Source organism: Pistacia vera, unplaced genomic scaffold, assembly GCF_008641045.1.
Source record: "Pistacia vera cultivar Batoury unplaced genomic scaffold, PisVer_v2 Contig284, whole genome shotgun sequence".
NCBI classification, from domain to species: domain Eukaryota; kingdom Viridiplantae; phylum Streptophyta; class Magnoliopsida; order Sapindales; family Anacardiaceae; genus Pistacia; species Pistacia vera.
Genome location: NW_022196095.1, coordinates 730,101 through 746,613, shown reverse-complemented (window position 1 = coordinate 746,613; position 16,513 = coordinate 730,101). Strand labels below are relative to the sequence as shown.

The following is a 16,513-nucleotide window of genomic DNA, read 5'->3' as shown; positions in this document are numbered from 1 at the left end:
CATCAATAACCATTAATGCTTTCCAAGATTGGAAGTATCTTGACGACAGCTTACCACTAAAATTATTGTTGGACAGGTCAAGGATTCAAATGAAGTTAGCGTTTCTGAGACTAAAAACTCGAATCAGAGACTTTAACTTTGTCTTTGCTTACTGACATAAGAACCCAAGTTTTTTCTCCATAGTTAGTAACCCCTACGAAAAACATTAAAATGAATAGAATTGAAAGGTGAGAGCCTGTCATCCAGGCCATGACAAACACATAGAATGTGACTCCTGTCTGGACAACTAGTCCAAGAAAATGCCTCAACCACAGTTCGTTGTCTTCCAAGGCATAAGCTGTAATGGTGTCAGGGCCAACCAAGTGCAAAAGAAGAAAAAAAAATATTTAACGAAACTGTTAATTATCAACTCTTGAATACAAAAATAGTATTGTACAGCCAAATAAATTAACAAGAAACAAAGAATTGTAAATCCATACCTCAGGAAATCATTTCTGATATTCTTTCCTGAGAGATTCTGAAATGAATGTGCCTTTAATTAACGTTGCTAGAGAGTATAAGAAATGTAACAGATTGCAATGCAATAAATACAGAGAGGAAGAAAAATAAGAGTGACCATCCTCGTCGATAAATGTTCTTTTTTTTTTTTTTTTAAATCAAGGTATTCGGGCCAGCTTAGGTATACCTCCACTATTCTTTGAGGGAGATTAGCGCAACAACCCACTACCACAGCCTCCCGCTAAAATCAAACATATTCATATAGGAAATCAAACCTGAGATTGTGCACCTATTCACACAATCTCTAATTCGTTCTACCCATCTGGACTACCCACAGATGGGATAAATGTTACTTATTCACCATTGAGCTTGGAAGAGTCTATGGTATATATTGTTACTAACTTTTATGAATTAAAAAAAAATTAAAAAATTAAAAAAAAAAGGAAAAATAAACTGATTTTAATAATTTTACAAGCCTATTCAGTTCGCATTTTTTTTTTTTTTTAAATGTTAGTATCTATAAACAATTATAATTAGATTTGTTTTTATTAAGTCTACTTGACTTACAGTTGGAAAAAGGGGTCCTGATTTAAATCAACATACAAATATTTTATATATAAAAGCACCTACCAATTATATGCAATTAGATTCCAAAGAATTATAATTATTTTCTTGTAACTATTTAATGGTACATTCATTTGTTTGTTAATGGCTAAAAGATTACTATACCTGTTATTTTGAATCAATTTTTATTTTATGTAAGGGTCATGGAACACCTTACAAGCTCAATGAACCAAACTAATTGTACAAATGTTGTAGGTATCCTATCTGTGACTCGAATACAAAACCCTATAGGTATAGCTAACCTTAGTGGTTAAAAGATTTGTCATTCGGTCACAAGAGGAAATGTAATTTAGAATCAAATTTAGCATATATATTTTTGAGTCACGTGTGAACTTGGATAGTATATATGATTTGGCTTCATTTTTTAAGTGATGTAAGATGTTTATTCTTGATAGTGTCCATGGGTTATTCTTGTTCCTTTATAGAAGTTTGGTATCTCAGTCATATTATTGTCTACTTTGGCGCCAAAATACGTTATTCTATATTCCTTTCCTGAATTTTCAATAACATCAGATGCTTGCTGTGAGCCATGTTTTAAAAAGATATATAGATACTTTAGTTGATTTTCAAGCAAGAAAATAAATGTACTTAATTTAATTGACACTCAAGTCTAACATGCATGTCGGCCTTTGGGGAAATCTCCTATTCTTTCTGAAATTGGTCTAGCCCATATTTCATGAATATATTAGACTATTGCGATGGCCATGATCCCTTGAGATTGTAAAATCAGGAGAATTATGGAAACATTAGCAAACTGAGATGACAACAAAGCAATTAATATAATAAGGGGTTTCTTTTGTGTGCCCAATTGGATAATTCCAGATAGAGAATGTACATGCAAAAAAAAAAAAAAATTATTATGAGTAATGTTATACTTACAATTGAGTTATACAACTAAAAAAAAAGAAAAAATGATAGAATAGTCATTTTACATAAATTTTGTGTAATTTTTGTTTGATTGTATGACTCAGTTAGAAGCAAAACATTATTGCCCTCTTATTATTAGAAAAAAAAAAACATAAATATAAATTTGATTGCGGAAAGAGAAAGTATATGATATTATGATAGTATTTCCAACGTGGTACTAACAAGCTATTCATAACTACCACTCCCAATTCATTGATTGGTGGTATAGATGACCTAGTACCATTGCGGTATTTAATTTTTTTTTTTTTTTTGGGGAAATAGGGACGTGTACTTTTTGTTGGATATGGTTTATTCTTTGCACAAGGGTATTGGATTATCGATGGATTTGGGGGTCCTATTGGACAACGCCCCCTACACAGTAAGTCTAATTAGTAATTGAGTTTGAAATTAGTTTGTAAAGATTTGGGCTTGGAAGAGTTTAGCCAAAATGTAATAGTGAAAAACCTAATGTGAGAAAAAAACATTGAAAGATACTAGAGGGTGAGTGAATTGCCAACAGTACTAATTTTGTATTACTGCAGATTACCGAGACTCAATACAACTTTTGTTGGATGTGGTTCCATCATTGGGAACGAACCAGATAAATTGGTTGTCTCTCGTTACTCTTTTGCTTCAATTGTTGTGTGAATTGGCTGTGGTTTCAACATTTTTGATGTGGAATAACTTTTTTTGGTTCACTAATTTTCCTATTTTAAGTTGTGTTTTCCATTAGGAATTTTTTTTTATTATTATTAAGTTGTCCCTTGTCCGATGTGGAGTTGGATTCCCTCAGCTTTAAATTTACCTCGTCCTAGCTAGTTACATTTGGAGTTGTGGATTCTACTATATATATGTTTGTTTCAGAAAATTTGATTTATTGGTTCAAAGATATCGCATCATATGAATTAGTTCTTGTAGCCTGTGTTATATTTATTAATTCTTGAACTTAATCAATTTTCATTTTAATAAAATTCAGTATTATATCTTTATCACAGATTGAAATCTGTGATGTGTTATATATTTTTGCATGAGCACTTTCAAGCAAAGATTTCTTCTTACTTTATATTTCCGTCGATAATATCTTTCACATAATATTTTCTTATTAATGCCATTTACTTGTGTCTTAATTTGAGCCGAAGTTTTTTTTTTTTTTTTTTTTTTTTGGGTTACCAAGGTGTTTGGGTCAATTCGCACGTACTTTAACTAATTCTCATAGTTTATTAAACACCTTATAAGCTCAAAAGACCAAGTAAGTCATAATGTTATTATGGTAGGTGACTCTAAGGTTTGAACTCAAGAACTCAAAGAAGGGAACAAACCTCCTTAACTGTTAGGTCAACCCCTTGGGGTTAGTTAGAGTTTTCATATATGGAGGAGCCATTTTATGAAGGAGAGATCGCTCACTGTTGCAAATCTATTCCTTTAGAATAATATTACACCAACAACCCTCTCTTACAAACTTCTTTCACAATCCTGACATGACAGTTTACAATTTGTCAATTCATAACAAATCTCATATAGGTCCCACGTCAAGGTTGGACGTGGAGATTAAGTTTTACATCTCGCAAACTAGGAAAAATTTGCATTGTTGAGCGCGAAGGGATTTGGGAGTAGATGGATTCTCTTAATAAATTGGTAGATTGTATTTTCGTAATGGATTTTTGCTTTAGGTAGGCATAAATAGTGACCTAGGACAGCAAGTTTGTAATCAGTTGACAAAAAATAAATAATAAAATATTTTTAATATTTATATTTTATAAAAAGAAAATTAAAAATAAAAAACATATAATTTTATAGGTATTAATCAATGTAAAAGGTTTCAAGTGTGATTATAAATTACAACAGAAATGTTTTTGTATCAAAATTATATGTTATTAGTTTCACATTCTATATGATAGATTTCACATATTCTATCTTATTTTTCAAATATTTTTTTATACACATTCGTGATATAAATTCATTACCATTGATTTATGATAATCCAATAATTTAAAAATTATTTGATTGTCATTAAAAATTAACTAATTCTAACTTTTTATTCAAATCTTTTGGATTAAATTAAATCAAAGGTTATGAATTTGTGTCACAAATCTAGTTAAAAAATTGTAATACTATAGCATAATTATTTATAAATTTTACGTTTAAAATTTTTTTAGCTTTTTGAATCTTATATATTTGTGGTAAATTTGATCACATTGATATAGAGATAATAACCAAAATTGACTTATTTTAATCATAAATTATTTTATCCTCACTTTGAATCAAGGCGAAAATAGGACCAAGAGAAAATTTGGCACATATATTATAATATATGTCATTGTGTCATTGAACTGTCTCAGCATATCAGCAAATAAGATTGTGAGACCATCGAATATAAGTATTTCTCCTTCATATTTCTATCCGATAGAGTATCAACCTTTTTTATTTTATTATTTTTTTTTTTTATATGAAAACTGTAACCTTTTTTTTTTTTTTTTGGTTTGAATCTCTTTCTTTCTATAGCTTAACTATGTTACCTTCACTATAACTTCACATCTCTTTCTTTATCGTCTAAATAATAGTTTATTGTTTTTCAAAAGAATTGTTTAATGACACTTTTTCACTCATAAACTTTTTAAAATACCATTTTACTATCTAAATTTATTTTTTGACGACGATTAATGAGCAAACTTGGTCCAGACTATTGGAGATTTTGAAGAAGGGAGGCCGATGAGTCTTTTGGTGTTGGAAGGTTGGATTTTGATGGTTGAGATTGATCGAAATTTAACTTAAGAGGGGTGACTGCGCAAAGTCGCAAACCTTAATCGCTCGATTGACTGCTATTGACGAGGTTGGTGGGAGTAGGGTTTGAGGGGTTTTAGTGAGTAACGATTAGGGATGAAAATGGTAGTGGTGTGAGGTCGCAACAATGTCGGAATCGGAAATGAAATATAAATTTGTGTAATAAAGTAGTATTTTAAAAGCCTATAGGTGGGAAAGTGTCATTAAGTCATTATTTGGGTGGGTAAAAGTCGATTACTTCTTTCAAAAATATAACATCTTGTTTATTGATGTTAGTAGACAAATTTTTATTGTTCTATAAAAATTAAACTAAATTGTTTACTCTTAATATTTAATTAATACTATCTAACAACATTAATATCCATTAACAAGAATTAAAAAAAAAAAAAAAATCATGTATGTTAACTTTTAGAGGTGGGCAAACAGACTGGATAACACGAAGGAATGGTCCAAATTGGTTGGTCCGATCTTGGGCCGTCACTTTTGTGAGGGCTTTGATCGGTCCGAGGCCGGGCCAAGACGGTCCTATGCACGCTTGTAAAAAATTAATTTTAACCACTAAATTTAGTATGTTCATATATTATAGGGAGTGGTTTTGGTGTATTTGTTAGGGTGTTTGAAATTAACTCGTCACCCCTCCAGGGCTTGGTGGTCCTACAAGGATTAGTTCTCCCAAGGACTGGGCCCTTTGGGCGGGCTTTTTCGGCCCCTTATTAACTTTAATTATGTGGGGGATCTAAGGTCAATTTTTTATAAAAGAAAATTATTTATAAAAGAATGATGATCTTTTGACAGGACTTATCCAGACAAGGGACACGTCTGCTTTTGTTAGAAGCGGTGCTGACACAAAACGTGTCGTGTCTGAGTTGAAGACAAACCTAGTAATATAATAATGTCACTAATCACGTCTTCATGGGATTAAATCAATGAAGGACACATCACATTTTAATTATTCATTAGATTTGATTCTTATTATTTTGACATTATACCATCATAAAATTGTAATATATGGGATTATTATTATTGCTATTAGTAAAGCTTAAAAAAAAAAACTCTATAAAATTGATATTTTTATTTTTTATAAATATTTTGTAAAAAATTCATTGAAAAATCCATTGATTTGGATACATTAATTCAAGCCTAAATAGTTTTAAATGAACTCATATTTTATACTCATTATCAAATAAAATAGTTTTTTTTATAACGAAAATACATTAAAAATAAAAATTAATACCTTCAATAATTTTGATAAATGGGTTGATAGAATTCATTTTCAAGCTTCCAATATTAATATACCCTCCACCATTGCAATGGATCTGATAAGATGATCCAAAAGTTTTTATTTAAGTTAAGATTTAATATATACACACCTCTTAAAATGAATCCAAACGATATTTAAGTATAATTATAATAAAATTTATATTTGAATATATAATTAAACATTTCTGATCGATGTGATCTGTTTATAAGAAAAGAAGGTCCCAGAGGTTTTTCAAATCATAATAGATATTTTTCTTTATTTGTTATTTTTTTAACTATTTTTAATTGCATTTCTTTCTCATTAAATAAGAAGTTTTATAAACTGGACTATTTTTATCGCATGTTCTTTAAGTGAAAGTGAAATTTATGCTTTATTTTTTTTTTCCCTTTCATTACTCGATCTCTTCTGTTTCCTGATTGTCTTCTGGATACTCTTGTTTTGTTTAATCCCTAATATATTATTAAGATGTTTGAGTTCGAGTCTCTCTGATTACTATAGAATAGTTATAAAATTTATTGATTGATTTTATCTTAAAGATTATTGAGGTACGTACTAACTGATATTCTTTATCATATATACACTATGATATATATATATATATATATATAATATATATTTTAGGACCGTGTATTGGGACAAGATAATGAAATTATAATAATGTAGAAAGTGGAGAATATGTGATGTCATGTAATAATTTTATGTCATTAAAAGCAAACCTGAGTTATTGTTTTGTATCTTTAAAACATAACTATTCCTTCTTCTTAATCATCACTCCCATTTTTCAACATCCCTCTCTCTCTCTGTAAAGTTAACCCCGTTGACCGGTCCATTTCTTCTGTTCATCAATCTCTTACCTTTTCATTTTTCTCGTTCTACCCCCTCTCTTTCTGTTTTCTCTCTCTCTTGCTTTCTCTTTTAGGGTTTTGATTCATTCCATAAACAACCGCTTTAATTCGCCATGACTTCTGTGAGGAGTAACCTGGTGCCTGGGCTTGTGTCAATCTTGAAGAGGTGCTTTTGAGAGAAGAAGAAGAACAATAGCAATGAGGAAGTGAGAAATCAAAGGATGACGCGTGTGATTCAACCGAACCTTCCACCTCTGATTCTGTAGTTCCAAGCCTGTTGTTTTGGTCACTAAGGAGATGAATTGATCCCCTGGCCTTGTTTATCTTGTTCAAGCTTGGTAATGAAGGCCTCTACAATGTTCATGTTTGCGCTCCTCAATCGGTGGGTTTTTTCTTCCATTTCTTTTCATTATCATGCTTTTGGATTAAGTTTAAATTTTGGTATCTGGGTTTTGTTTAATTTGTGGTTTTTCTTTTTGTTGGTTCATTTGAGCATATGGGTTGTTTCTAATTTATCTATTTGTTGTTTTTTCTCTTGATTTTTGTCTTTGGGTATCTGGGTTTTGTTTAGTTATGGATTTTATTTTGTGTTGTTTGTCTCAATTTATTATCGGGTACTTGTGTTTTGTTTAGATTAAGAGTGCCTTTTTTGTTTATTATTTTTATGCTTTTGTGTTCTCTCAATTTTTGTATTCGGGATATGATTTTTTGTTCTAATTTGATTGTTCTTGTGTTTTGAATTGATTTTCATATCTGGGTAGGCTTGATTTTATTGGACTTTGGTTTCTCAATTGAATTTGATATTTAGGTTGCCAAACTTTCTCTTTCTTTTGCTATTGATATTGAATTTTGGAATATTTTGGTGATTTGTTAGTTTGGAATGGATTGCTTTAGGGAAATCATATCTGGTCATTCTGTGACTCTGCGCGAAACTATTGCAGTTAATTCTGCTGAAATCGCCGGCGCCACAGCATATGAAGTTTCAGGTATGGCTGCAAATTTGTACTGTTGCAACTTTTTCGTGAAGGCTGCTGTGATTTGATGTTATTCAATGAGGATGTAAAATTATCCTAATGCCATATATTTAGAAAAGCTTTATCTGTGATTTGATTTATGTGTCATACTATTTCAGTTATGCTATTCTTTAAGAATGTGTAAATGCGATATGACTTATTGTTTTCTCAGTGAATTATGAAATGTATCCTTTTCCTTGATTGGTGATGAACTATTATATTTTTCAAGAATATTACCCATCGTCTGTGGCCTTATGTGTGAATTTGGTATGGTTTCTATGATTTAGTTCTTTTGTTTTAATTAAACTTTGTTGTTGGTGCTTGTAAACAGGGACTCGTGGATTGTGTGTCGTTAGCATTATCTGGGACACTCTTTCTTGGTCAAACCTGTGCTGGTTAGCATTATTATATATATCCTTGTTTGTACATGTGGATTTTAATTTTAGCATTTTCTCAGAGTTTTTATTTATTATGATTCAGGTAATTAGTGGAATCAACCGAGGCTCAAGCGTGGTCATCACACGTAAGTTGTTTTCCAATTAGATTATGTTACTCGTTTATAATTTGTCATTCTGGATTATCTTTGGAATATTTGCTAGTTTACGTGATTCCTTTTGAATATGTACCACCTAGTGAATATCGCTTACAAGCTGTGGAAGGGCTAATTATTGTTTCCTATTAATCCTTTGCCCCTTAAATGCAAATGAATTTACTTGTATAACTTTGAAATTCACCAGGTTCTACTCAGGTGTGGTTGCTGGAGCTAGGGAGGCATTGATTGTGGAGTACCATCTTTGTCTATATCCCTGAACTGGTGAGTTAATTGTCCTCTGTTCTATGGGATGTAATTGTAGCTTTTTTAAATCATTGATAAGTGATTATTGGCTTTATGGTCTTTGATAGGAAGAAGGATGAAACAAGAAAGTGATTTCAAGGATGCAGTCACTGTCTGTTTACCTTTGAAAATGCAGCTATTAGAGATATTGAAAAGGGAGTTTTCCCCAAGAGTTGCTCTCTGAATATTGAAATCCCTACAGCTCCATTGACCAACAAGGTTTTCACTCTAAAGTAGTCTATGAAATTTCGGATTTTACCTATGGTTCTTGTGAGATTCGCTATAGTTTTGACAGTCTCTTTTACATGGAAGATGTGATGATTTTGGTGGGATTGGGGGGAGGAAGGTTAGCAGCGGGTCGGGTTTGGGATCCATGGTGAAAATCTCCAATTGATTCATCTTCATCTGTGATACATAGAGCTGGCATTTTATCCTTTTAAAGCACAAATATAGTTTCCTTTTCGTCAGCCCACTTTTAATCTTCTTTTTCCTTTGAATTTCTTTAACTTGATCTTGCTGGTTTAAGTGATCCCCACCTAACCTTTGAAAAAAAAAATTCTACTTTTTCTTCTGTTTCTCCTGATTCCCATAAAAAATTTCCTTTTTCTACAAATTATTAAATAACATGACATTTTTCCTTTTATGATTGGCCTAGGGCCAGGTTGTTATTGCCATGCAATGGATATCTTTCATGTGTCATAAAGTGACCATGCATAAGTGTCAACTCCCTTCTTTTGTCCAGCTTACTTGATCTCAAGCACAGTTTTATTCTGTATTGCCTTTTATTTATACTGGATTCACAGTGTTACAGTTTTACATTTTACGGCTTACTGATATGCATATTTTTTATCTCATGCTTGACAGGGTTTCAAATTTACAAGCAAAGCATGTGGAGATCCACTCCTAGCTGGCTAGCTGTTTCGGCAAACCGGCATCCTGCTGGGCGGACATTTCATGTCTAACCAGCAAAGTCTTGGCATACAGCTTGCACAGCTGAGCCGAGATGCCTCTGCTGCTGTGAGTAGCTTATACAAATTGGATTCCACTTCCTATCTTCTTTTTATTTGGATGTATTGTATATCCTTTGTGTTCACAGTACAAGAGATTTACCTGTCCTGTTTCTCTCAGGGTGCAGCTCGCGTATAACTACACCAAAAGAAGAATGTGGAGATTGAATCAGTTGGAGCTGCTGGTAAACCTGATACAAACCGGGTCAAGAGTTCTTCCGACTAGAGGTAAATAAAACTTTTACCACTGAGCCTGAATTTCGAAGCCAATCTTGTACATTATCCTTTAACATGGAAAACAGAGTAACTTAGCCCAGGGTCGTTCTTTTGGATTTTCTGTCTTATTTCTCTTTCACCAAACAACTGTAGTCTTTAATTTTAGCCCTGAACTAAATCAGCCATGGAACCTGCAGTTTCTAGATAAGGAGCAGGAAGATACAGACGAAGACTGGACTTTAGAGCGCTTGAAAATGGATTTGTAAGTTAAAGATCATTTCCTGTTTACCGGTGAATGTATTGATACAATGAGAAGTTCCACTGAAACCCGAAAGGCTCGTTCCATAATGCTCGAACTCTATTATTACCACAGTAACATTACTATTATAACAATATCACCGTTGAAGGGACACTGTTCATTTTTCGGCTGTCAATCCAATCGTTGCAATTTTACCGTACCAGCAAGGCATTATTCCGTGGATTTCACCGTCATCTAACTCGTTCATTTTCGCTTGAAATTGCAGGTGGCCATAACTCCTCTATCGCTTCAACCACAAACCGGGTCCGATACACAAGCAGCCGCATCAGAATGGATCTCTACTGCACTGCTTACTAGCGAGCAACAAACTTCAACACAAACTTAAGAGAGATTCAGAGACTTTGTACACAGTTTCATGACCAATTCTGTTAATTTAATCATCAATTGTTTTTGAGTTTCCTTTATTATTATTATTATAATTTATTTTTATTTTTTTGTATTTTTATTTTTTTCTTGGGTTTCAAATATTGGTGGCATTGGCGTTTGGGTGGGTTTGTTTGTCTTAGTTGATACAAAATGTAATTGCAATTGCAAACAGCCGGGTCTAAATTTATGACCCTGTGCTTTATTCTGTATTTTCTAAATCTTGTTGCGTAAATTAATTTTTTTTTTTTTTTTAATTTTCGCGCGATAAAAATCGGAGCACAAAAATACCATTGGCTAATTTAATAGAATTTTTTGAATTATTTTCATATTTTGTTTACTCAAGGGATGATATTAAGAATTAAATCCCGTACCTTACCTTGTAGAGCAAACTAAATGCCTAAGTGAGTTGCTTGACATCAATTATTTAACCAACAATGGGTGAGTCGAGTGATAGGGTCAAGGGGTTTGTTCTTCTTAGTTTCAAGTTTGAATCATAAAAACAGTTGTTAATAAGTAATTTAGGTGTTGGAAGGCTTGTTCGGGTCCGGGGATAATCCTACTAAACCATGTGGGAAAGTTATGGTAAAAGGCTGTAATTTAGGTGTTTGAAGATGGCAATGTACGTTTCTACATACGTTACACACAGTCAAATGACAAGACCACTGCAGTGCTAGTGAGAGAAAGAGACAGAAGTTGAAGATGATGAGATGAGGTCTGGGTTGTTATTAATAGTTTAATACACATTACTAACATAGACGGTACTGGAAGACTAGTATTAGATTTAGAAAGAAAACAACAGCAAACTGAAAATGGTTCTTAGCTGCAGAACGTCCATTCATCATCAACTGAACTCTCTGTGCTTCTTCATTTTAATGACCTGATAGTTTAATTTTACAATTAAACACATTGGTGGGGACGAGGGGTCCTCTCTCTTCTTCTCTTAAACACATACACATTGGCTGCAAAATGGTTTTCAGACTGCAGTGCCAATGCAAAATCATTTTTGGACTGCAGTGCCAATGCCATAGTAAATGCAAAATCATTTCGTACCACCAATCTAATGCCATAGTAAATGCAAAATCATTTCGTACCACCAATCTTATCTCTACTTGTTCAATTCTGAGTCACTCAATCTTTTGATATTTTTTCATGGAGGATGCCTTCTCAAGCGCTACACCACCTTATTCTCATATCATATTCATTTCAATGACTCAGTTCCCCTTTGTTGAGACTATGGCCAATTGAGGGCAGAGTTACTTGAGCTGGGCAGAGACTATGGTTAATATAAGTTACATGAGTTGCAAAAGCTACAGTACTTCACTTAAAGCTACAGTACTTCACTTAAGTTTTATAAAATCTGGAAAATTGATGAACGGTTGAGAAGCTACCATTTTATGTTTCTCTGCAAAATTTAAGAGTCACACGGATTGCCAGCGTGGACTCTTACTTGCATAAGAACTTTTCAAGAATCATTTTGTAAGCTAAGTTGGAAAATTAATAAACGAAATCAGTTCTGGAAGTAACCGAAGTTTCTCTCAAAGTTTTTGTTTTGTTTCCTTAGATATTTTTTCTGCAGTTTCTGTTTGTTTCTCTAGAAAGTTTTGTAACTTTCTACTTCTCTTTTTTCATTCGATCCTAGAACCTTTATACAAAACTTAACCTTATCACGCTTTCATGTCTCTTTAGCCTCCTTTTCTTTCATTTCTCTCTTCTACACTCCTTTCATTCACTTTCCTCTCTCTTTTTCCCAAGGAAATCAAAACCTAATCTCCAAAAAGATGTCCATGTTTCATCTTGATGTTTTTACCCACATTTTTTTATCGCATACCCGTTAAACCTCTTCTACGTTTCCGGGCAATTTCCAAAAAGATGTCTAGGTTTCACCTTCATGTCTAGGTTTAGAAAGTGCTCGTAAACGTAGAAGAGGTTTAACTGGTATGCGATAGAAAATGTGGGTAAAAACATCACGGTGTAGCCTGGAAATCTTTTTGGAGATTAGGGTTTTGATTTGTTGGGGAAAAAGAGAGAGGAAAGTGAATGAAAGAAGAGTGTAGAAGAAAGAAATGAAAGAAAGGAGGCTAAGAGAGACATGAAAGCGTGATAAACTCAATCTGTAACTTAAACAACTTTCTCGTCTAGGGGTTAATCAAAACAAAATCCTGGTCAGAATTAGACAAAGCAAGCCATTGCATCAACTTCAGTCCTACCCCGGATACTTTCTGGGTAGTCATTGAAAGAGGTAGCTTTATCCAGTGAATCAAGGTCCACAGTGTAAAGATCAGAAAGGCATTTAGTAATGAGCATGGAGAGCTTACTCAAGATAATATTCAAGGACAGGACAGAGGCCTATCATTAAGGGTGCTGAACCATTAAGGTGATTACTTAAAGTTGGATGCAAGACTTCATTACACCACCTCAACCAATCTGGTCGCTTGTAGAAGCAGGATTTAGTGCAAACCTGAAGATCTGATGTGAGACTATTATGGAGCTAAAACCCTCCATATAATGGGTGATCAAGTTTTAAAGCTGTTGCTTGCTGGTTTGTACACTGTACACTGTTGCTTGCCGGGATTTCCAGCCACTTTGTACACTGTTGCTTGCTGGTTTTCTGGCTTGGTTTGCTGATCATGATATTTGGAGCTGGTTTGCCAGTAAACTTTGAGTAGAAATTTTATACGAATATAGAAGAGTTAGAAAGCTCTTTTTAATAATGCTTGTTGTTTATTAAAATACTTTTAATTTCTCTTTATTATTTTGGTTTTTAGCTCTCATTGTTGGGATTTTTTTCTTCCTGTGTAATTCGATATCTACATATTTATAAGTTTATATATTATGATGATATCTACTTAAAAAAGAGTGTTTCTCCTGCACCGCCTATGCTACGAATTGGATATAGCCAGGCAGGACTTTTTTAATGGTAATTAGAGTCTACCATTGAGATGGGAAGTTAGAAATATTTATTTTGTTAGTATAGTTTTTATGGGAAGAGCATAATTTGCAAGAGATTTAATTTATGCAGCTCCAACCAATAAAATTATGTGTATTCACCATCCAATTTGCCGTGTTATAATCCATGAATAAACTCTAGCATTTGCGCACACGTCAGTCGCTTCTGCTCAAACAATTGTATACCAACTGCCCTGTGTTTTAAATCTTGGCTCAGCCCGCTGGTTTAATCTGTTCAACCGAGACTTGGAGCCTCGGGTTACAAATTTTTCTATTAATTCAAAACCCTAAAAATTAAAATATAAATCCATGAGTAATTGAAGGTTGAAATGTTAGGGCTTTTGAAGAGAAACTGTCGGTGAGTGCAATCATGGCGACGGTGTTGATTTTCGGTGAGTGATTTGATCAGAAATCGCAAAACAATGTTGTCGAAAAAATCTTCTTGTTGTCGACGATTGGGGAGGTGAACATGGGAGGAGTGAGATGGGTTTTGATTAAGAGGCTGAGGTGAGTGTTTTCATGGTGATAGGGAGTGTTGTTGTTGTCGGAGACAGACCCTATTTGCCAAAACCAACACTGATATTTTTGGCTTTTTTGCAAGATTTCAAACTTATAGGAGCTTATAGGTAATTTTTAGGGATATTAATGTTAGATTTCAAACATTTGGATACTGGTTTGAACTGCCGGTCAGCCCAGGATCCAGCCACTTTGCTGGGTTTCACCAGCGTTGGGTTTTAAAACATTGCTTCTGCCCATTATGTAGGTCAAATCCCATGGTCCCCTTGAACCTTATAACAACTGGCAGCTCCCTTTCAATGCTCAATTATTTGCAATTCCCTCTCCTCCTAGAAATACTTACAGAAACCACCAACTCACTCAGTTGACGACCATCACTTCAACCTTATCAGTGTCACAAACTCACTGAAATTGCTAATGAATATTAACCATACAGTCAATCAGATCAGCTACTTCAAACACTATCATTAGAACTTAATTTGGAAATTATTAACTCGTTTCATCACTTGAAATAGTAGTAAACATCCTTTAACAAGCGTGAGAAAATCTAGTTGAAGATAAAGAGTTCTATGATCAATATAATCACACTGCATGAGTTTTTATCTATAAGCCATTACAGTAATAAGTAAAGCTTTAAAGATTCGACTAAGCGAGGCCAGCTTTCTCTAGATTCAACTTCAGCTGCCTGTTCTTGATTAACTTGCTTCACCCCATCGAGTTCTCTCCAGAACGCCCATCCTTGGACTTATTAAAAGGAAAATAACAGAGGTTTAGCTCCAAGCCTGAATGCCATCGAAAATATTTCCCAATATTATAGGCCTTAACTCAACTGACAGAAGCTGTAACATCAAAGTATACATGTAAGCTGGTCAAGGACTAATCCCAAGTAGGCCTAGGCCTGGCCCGTTTGGGACTGGTCCGTTTGGGACTGGGACAGAATCCAGGCCCATGAGTAATTCTAGGACCCGGACTGGTCCCTTGGACTGATTTTATGGGCCCAGGACCAGTTCTCTAGGCTTGGAAAATTTATTTTCTCCTCGGATATTATTTTATATTTTAGAGACGAAATAAAATTTTGTAAGGGGTTCTTAATATTTTTCAAGAGTAAAATTTATAAATTTTGTAGGGTCTTGAAATTTATTTTTTGTAATCAATTTTGTAAAATTTTCTTTTAACCTCTATAATTTATGTTTATTTCAAAGTTTATAAGAGGTTTTATGTAATTGCATAAGAGACTAAAACAAAAATATGTAAAAAAATTTGGGCTCGGTCCTAGGACCGGGAGGGCCCAGTGGAGGGACTAAGCCCTCCTCCTTAGGCCTGGTCTCGTTTTGGGATCAGACCTCCTAGGATCAATCCTCTTAAGGACTAGTCCTAGGATCGAGTTTTTGGCCTGGGTTTTTGGATCCAATTCAAAATATCCACCTCTTCATTGTAAGATAATGCAGTCAACTTAAGAGTGCAGAAAAAGACTCAAACAAAGAATATTTCTATAAGCAAATAAAGTTTCCAAAAGAATGACATCAAAATAGCATAAAGCAGCCCAAAAAAAGAATTTCTACAAATTCTTCCAGATGCCAAAATGGAGTTAATAATATTAAGAATCAACCAATTTCAGTAATACCTTCAATGAGGTCCAAATGTAGCTCCAGATGAACTGAACATTTATGCATTTAACAAGTAAAAACTGTATTAATATTCAGTAAGATTTATGAAGTAAATCTTAGAAATTGATACCAGCTACATTAACAATTAAGAAAAAAAAAAAAAAAAATTAGAAATTGATGCCAGTTACATTTACAACAATCTCACCTTCACAGTGGCTGTAGCCATCTCATCATGAACTGCACACCATCAATCAGGGGGCATTCACATTCCCTCTCACGGAATTTATCCTGATGGAAGCATAAACAACTCAATAACTCAGATAAAAAAAAAAAAAAAAAAAAAAAAAATCAATTTGAAACAAATATGAAACAAAACAATAACCTGCCTAGCCTACCGGTTACACCCATACCTTGCAGGCTGTGATGTTGGCTCCTTTATCTTGCCAACAACCTCGTTGTGGTGGCGTTTGTAAAGGATAGCACGGCCGCAAAATGTGGTGGTGCGGGCGTCAGAGTGCGGCTGAAATTGGATTGTAGTGGTTGTCGTTGTGGTGGCATTGGTAAGCGATTGGACTGCGGCGAAATGTGGTGGTGCGGCTAATATAGGGCGAAATGTGGAATTTTTTTTTAAATTTTTTGGGTGGACTGACGTGGCAAATGTATGACGTGGCAGATGAGGTGGTATATGCCACGTGGACTGACACGTCATTCTGTGGGTCAGAGTGAGTCAGTGGTGGAGTCGTTAAGTATAGGGTTTATCAAAACGACGACAG

At 33.9% G+C, this 16,513-nt stretch overlaps 1 pseudogene; it reads left to right on the top strand.

Annotated features, from left to right (window-relative positions):
* Window positions 1-6,898: 6,898 nt before the first annotated feature.
* LOC116134333 lies at window positions 6,899-10,893 on the top strand (annotated as a pseudogene).
* The last annotated feature ends 5,620 nt before the right edge of the window (window positions 10,894-16,513 follow it).